Genomic DNA, 6,000 nt, shown 5'->3' on the forward strand with positions numbered 1-6,000 from the left:
TGAGTTATCTTAGGCTCTGGGGAGCAAGGCAGGTTCTGTGCATTCTTCTACATGGTACATCAGTAGAAGAAGTGAGAAAGCTTGCTCTGAAACTATAGTGCAGCCAAAAAGGGGAGGAGAGAGGGAGCTCTGCAGGGAAGCCTGCAACTGCGCAGAGGGCTCTGAGACAGAACTTGATAAGCCAAGCCTATGCAGATACCTTGAGAATTTCCCAGATGGAAGACTATTGCACCCATCCATCCATCCATCCATCCATCCATCCATCCATCCATCCATCCATCTGTCTGCCCATCCATCCATCCTTCTGTCCGTCCATCTATCCATTTATCTACCCATCCATCCATCTATCCATCTTAGAAACAATTTTAAATGCTGTCTATGTATCAAAGATAGTAATAAGTGTTGAAGAAAAATGAAAAGGATAAGAAATAGACTGTGTTCTCAGTGAATTCAATATCTTCTGTAGGAAATCTCAAAAGTTCATCCTGTCCCAAATTATAGAATAATAATAATAACAATAATAATAATAATAGTAAGCATGCTCAATCTCTCGAGCAGTGTCAGACACTGTTGCAAGTGAATTACCTGGAGTAACTAGACACTGCTAGCAGACCTTGTGACTAGAAGCAGAGAGGAAGGAAGGTAGAGACTTTTCCTTGGTGGTGTGTATTTAGCAAAAGCTCAGCATGGCTGGTAGAAGTTACATCAAAGTTGTCCATGGGTAGAGTTCTTGGTTTCCCAGTATGTCACTTTTTGTGTCATCCTGGGTCATATATGGCCTCAATTTAAATGGAGTGGTAGGATCAGAGCCCCTTGGCTTGGCTATCAAGCAGTCAGAAATGGGAAAGACATAGTTTCATGGCCAGCACAGGTAGTGTTATACACGGACAACACAGGTAGTTGCTACAAGGCTTGTACTTGGAGAAACTGGAGGTTATACATCTGAGATCCTGAGCGATTTCCCTCTTCCTTCTGTATGCCTCATTGTCTAAACCCCTGACCCCCCATTAGAGAACAATCCCTTTGTTTCATTGTTGACCTCTCTGCTAGGTTAGCTCTGGGAGAAGTAACATATTGAGTCACTAGCCCTTTAGTATGAACAAATTAGCCAGTGTCTTCTATAACTAGAAGGAAGGAGTTTGGGGCCACATAAATTCATGTGTAATTTGGGTAAGTAACAAGGAAATGGAGAGAGCTATATGGAACTAGGGTCTGTAGCAGGTTTACCTTGCTGGACTTGGATGGACATTTAGATCTGCTGTAAGCCGTGGAATGTGCTTTAAACAAAAGTATTTTGTTTAGTAAAACTTTTCCATACCACTTGATTTTTTTTTTTTCTGAAAGAGAGTTCATTTTTTTCTGGTGATTTGAAACATTAAGCCCAAGATTTGTGAGAGGTCAATTCACAAGCCATCTGAATCTCGATCCCATGAATTTTTATAAAACAAACTTCCTGTTCTCCCTGCCCACTTGTGTCCCTCCTCCCCCAGCACAAACCAAATAACTCAGAACTTGTAGGGATGAGGCTGAGGGATCGGCACTTTTTGTTTTTGTTCTTTTCTGGTTTTGGAGCTTGAATTCACGGCCTGGGCCCTGTCCTGAGCTCTTTGTGCTTAAGGCTACCTCTCTACCACTTGAGCAACAGCTCTACTTCTGGCTTCATTGGCAGTTTATCATGCTTGGGCTGGCTTTGAACTTCAGTCCTTATATCTCAGCCCTCATACGTAGCTAGGATGAGCTACCAGCAGCAAGCCGGGGATCAGCACTTTTATAAATGTCTCTTCTAGTCTTTGTAAACACTACAATTTGAAAGCTGCAGATTCGAGACTAATTAGAATAGAACAAAGGACATAAAGATCACAGCATTTTGTTTTTCCCTTCCCCTCCCCAAATTAGAGAAGTGTATATACAAGATGCAGGGCACTGACATTAAATACAATGAAAACAGGGATATACTGTGGGGGAGGAACATACAAACAAACAAATCACATGGTACATTATAAATACGTTAGAAACAATAGCAAGAAAGAAAAAAACCACTTGTGTTCCTATCTTGGGGTTCATTTCACTTAACGTCCTCTTATCTGGTCATATGTACGTAGCTTTTGACCTTTTCTGCTTGTCCCAGACATATACTAGTTATTGCAAATAAGGGAAACCATGGGACTTACGTTTCTTTGGGCCTGGCTTACTTCACTTCATATAATTTTTTCCAAGTCTTTCCCTTTCCTAACAAATGGGGCAATGAATGTCATTCGTTCTGATGGAGGCATAGAATTCCATTGTGTATATATACCACATTTTCTTGATCCATTCATCTACTGAGGAGCATCTGGGTTGGTTCCACATATCTTAGCTATGGTAAATAATGCCGCAATAAACATAGTTGTGCTGGTAGCTTTAGTATGGTCTTGTTTGTGATCATTTGGATAAATGCCCAAAAGTAGGATTGCTGGGTCATAGGGATACAGATTGACCCACTGTAACAATGAGATGTACAAGACACTATGTTGAAAAACGAACTTTACAATTTAGGTGGGGATGGGGGTGGAGTGTAGTTGTGGAGGTGGGAGGGAAGGAAGGGATGGTAGGGGAAAAACAAAGGAGGAGGCAACAATGCTCAACAGGAAGTGTACTCATTACCTTGCTCATGTAACTGTAACCCTCTGTATAGTATTTTTACAATAAAAAAGTATCCAAAAAAAGATCATAGTTAGGAGAGGCTAACTTCCCATATATAATCAAGATATTCTCATATCTTTTCCTCAGGATTCCAGATACCAGCTGCCTCTAACTTAAAGCTGTCTCCTTGATATCCCAGACTTAGCCTGTCCACGGCCACACACCTGGCCATTCACCTGACCATTGTGGGAGGAGGTTTCTCCAGCAGCCCTCTGCACCATAGTAAACAGCACGTGCCACATTCATTGATATGTTTATGAATTTATTTTCAAAGGAGAGAAATAGTGAGAGCAAGCAAGAGAGAGAGACGGGGGAGGGGCGGGGGGAGAGTTTTAGACATTTAGCCATTTGTTGCCATTAGAGTTTATTGAAACATAGAAATGAAATTGGCAGGAAACAAATATTATCCACCAAGTGTCCAAACTTCCTCTCTGGCCCCAAAGACTTTGCCTGGCACTTAGACATAAAGTCTAGTCCAACGTTGGTCTATGTCCTGTTCTGTCAGCATCATTTGTTGGAGTCTGTACACTAATTAACTGGTAGCTACAGATGGGGTTTTGTCCTGCAGTCTAACCTTAATCCAATAGTCTCTTCTTTTTTTCTTTTTTTTTGTTTTTTTTTTCTTTCTTTTTTTTGAGACAAGATCTTGCTATGTAGCTTGAGTTGGCCTTGAACTCTCCATCCTTCCACATTAGCCTTTGGAGTGCTAGGATTATAGGTGTGCACTGTCACACTTGGCTCCAAGAGAGACTTAGACATTTTAAATGTATTCAAGAAAAAACTACTGTATTCAATGGAGCTACTACTTTCTAAGTCTATATTGTAGTCTTTGTGCTATTGAGTCTGTGTGTCCACGGAGAACACTAGGAAGTCTTACATTTTTGTTTTGTTTTGTAATTTACAATGCACCTTCCGTCCATTGCTCTATGGAAATCTTACTATGCTCAGAGGAAAAATATTTTTATTCCATTTCATAGTTAAGAAACCTAAGTGTCTGGCATTTTCTTGAAGTGTCTCAACTAGCACTTCACAGAGTCTTGTTCAGTATCTTTACATAGTGACTCTCAGACCAGGGATTGCTCCAATAAGAAGTATTGACTATAAAACTGGAAATATTAGCAAGGAAATCAATTATATCCTAATTTTTAATACTTGAGTCAAACAGAAGTTAATAGTAGCAATCAAAATAAAAAGCATCTAATAGTTATTGAACTCTTACCATGTGCTAGACATTAAAAAAATATATGCATTATCTCATTTCATTTTTCCAATGACCCTAACAGGGAATCTCTATGGTCACTTGCATTTTTGTGGATGAAGAAAGGGCTTATAAGTTAAGAAAAATGTCAAAGCTTACACATCCAGTGAACAGCAGAACTATAATTTACACCCAAGTCAGACAAAAGAATTCAGGGCTAAACTGTCTAGGAAAGGTGTGCAACAAGGTTGGTTTTCACATGACATAAAAATAATGAGAAATGTTTTCCCAATTCAGGCATAAAGCTATATGTTTTACATCCAAATTCTTTTCTTTCTACAACAAACCAATGAAGGAGGAGCAATGATTACTTCTACTTTACAGTTATAATGGACATGGGGAAATAGCATGTCTAAGTTTATGTAACTACTAAGAGGCAGAGAGGCAGAACTGAGTGCTAAACCCGAGTAATGGTTCTCTCATTATTGAGCAATTTCCCTTCTATGGAGCACTTTAGCATAGTCTTTTTTAGTGCTGATTTACTCAGTCTTGTAAGGGCTGGGCTGCTTTATGATGTTCAGGGCTCCCAGAGCATGTCAAGGGAGTAATGTCAAGCCTTCTTGGAGAAGCTAGGAATACACAATCTTTTCCTACAAGAAAAGGAAGAATTTAGCTAGAACTTCCCATCAGGCCTCTGTCACATACCACATGTAAGTATGTATCAATGGTTTCCACTCAAAAGATAGGGGTTTGGACAAGTCACAAACATACTTACTTTCAGGAGTCTGAAGTAATAAAAAAAGTTAGGTTAAATACCTATTGATGATGGTTGACAATAAGAAAGAAGACCAACCTCTGGAACTGTCCTATTTTTGTCTCTGTCAGTACTGGGGTTTGAACTTAGGGTTTGTGCTTGCTCGGTTTGCTGTTCACCTGGCATGCTACCACTTGAGCCGCGCCTCCAGCGCCATTTTGGGGTTATTTAGGAGATAAAGTTTCAAGAACTTTTCTGCCTGGGCTTCAAACAATGATCTTCAGGATCTTAACCATTTCAGTAACTAGGTGTACAAATATGAGCCACCAGTACTCAGTTTACCTTAGTGTCTTATATAGATTATCGGTATAATACTTGTTACTTGTTTGTTCCCTCCCTCCCTTCCTTCCCTCCCCTCCCTTCCCTCCCTCCCTCCCATCCTCCCTCTCTCCCTCCCTCCCTCCCTCCCTTCCTCCCTTCCTTCCTTCCTTCCTTCCTTCCTTCCCTCCCTATCTCTCTCTGTCTCTCTATCTCAGTCTTTCTGTCTTTCTCTCTTTCTTTGCCAGTACTGGGCCTGAACTCAGTACTCTCACTGGGCTTTTCGATCAAGGCTGGTGTTCTGCCACTTGAATTACACCTCCACTTTTAATCGGAGATAAGAGTTTCATGGACTTTCCTGCCCAGGCTGGCTTTGAATCTTGATCTTCAGATCTCAGCCTCCTGAGCAGATAGGATTATAGGCATGAGACACCAGCACCCAGCTTGTTTCTTTTCTAGTATTCTTTCTATTAGATTTAGTTGCATAGAATTGGATAGTTGCATAGAATTTATGACCTTGGCTATCCTCTCTGCTCACTGTCCACATTGGCCCTTGTACTTATTTTTGTTGTTGTTGTTGGTTGTAGGGCCTGGGCACCGACCCTGAGCTCTTTGCCCAAGGCTAGCACTCTATGACTATCAGCCACACCTCCACTTCTGGTTTTTGAGTGGTTTATTGGAGATAAGAGTCTCATGGAGACTTTTTTGCCTGGGCTGGCTTTGAACCACAATCCTCAGATCTCAGCCTTCTGAGTAGGTAGGATTCCAGACATGAGCCACGAGTGCACCCTTGTATTTTGTTAATGCTGATTATTATTTTAAACAATCCTGTTTAGAAGGTAAATGAGACCACAGGCTAATAGACTTTCCTAGTCATTCTGGGCCCCGAGCTGCAATTCAGGCCATGGCTTGTCACATTCTGTCTTTAAACCCTGGCAGAAATGGCTTTGGAGAGTCGGCTCTGCAACTAGACCATGGTGGCCCATGATCCACCCCAGGTGGGGGCCTCTCTCCTTCCCTTTGGGAGTTAAGATTTCAGGGTAGAACT

Source organism: Dipodomys spectabilis, unplaced genomic scaffold, assembly GCF_019054845.1.
Source record: "Dipodomys spectabilis isolate Male_0828 unplaced genomic scaffold, ASM1905484v1 ptg000089l, whole genome shotgun sequence".
Lineage (NCBI taxonomy): Eukaryota > Metazoa > Chordata > Mammalia > Rodentia > Heteromyidae > Dipodomys > Dipodomys spectabilis.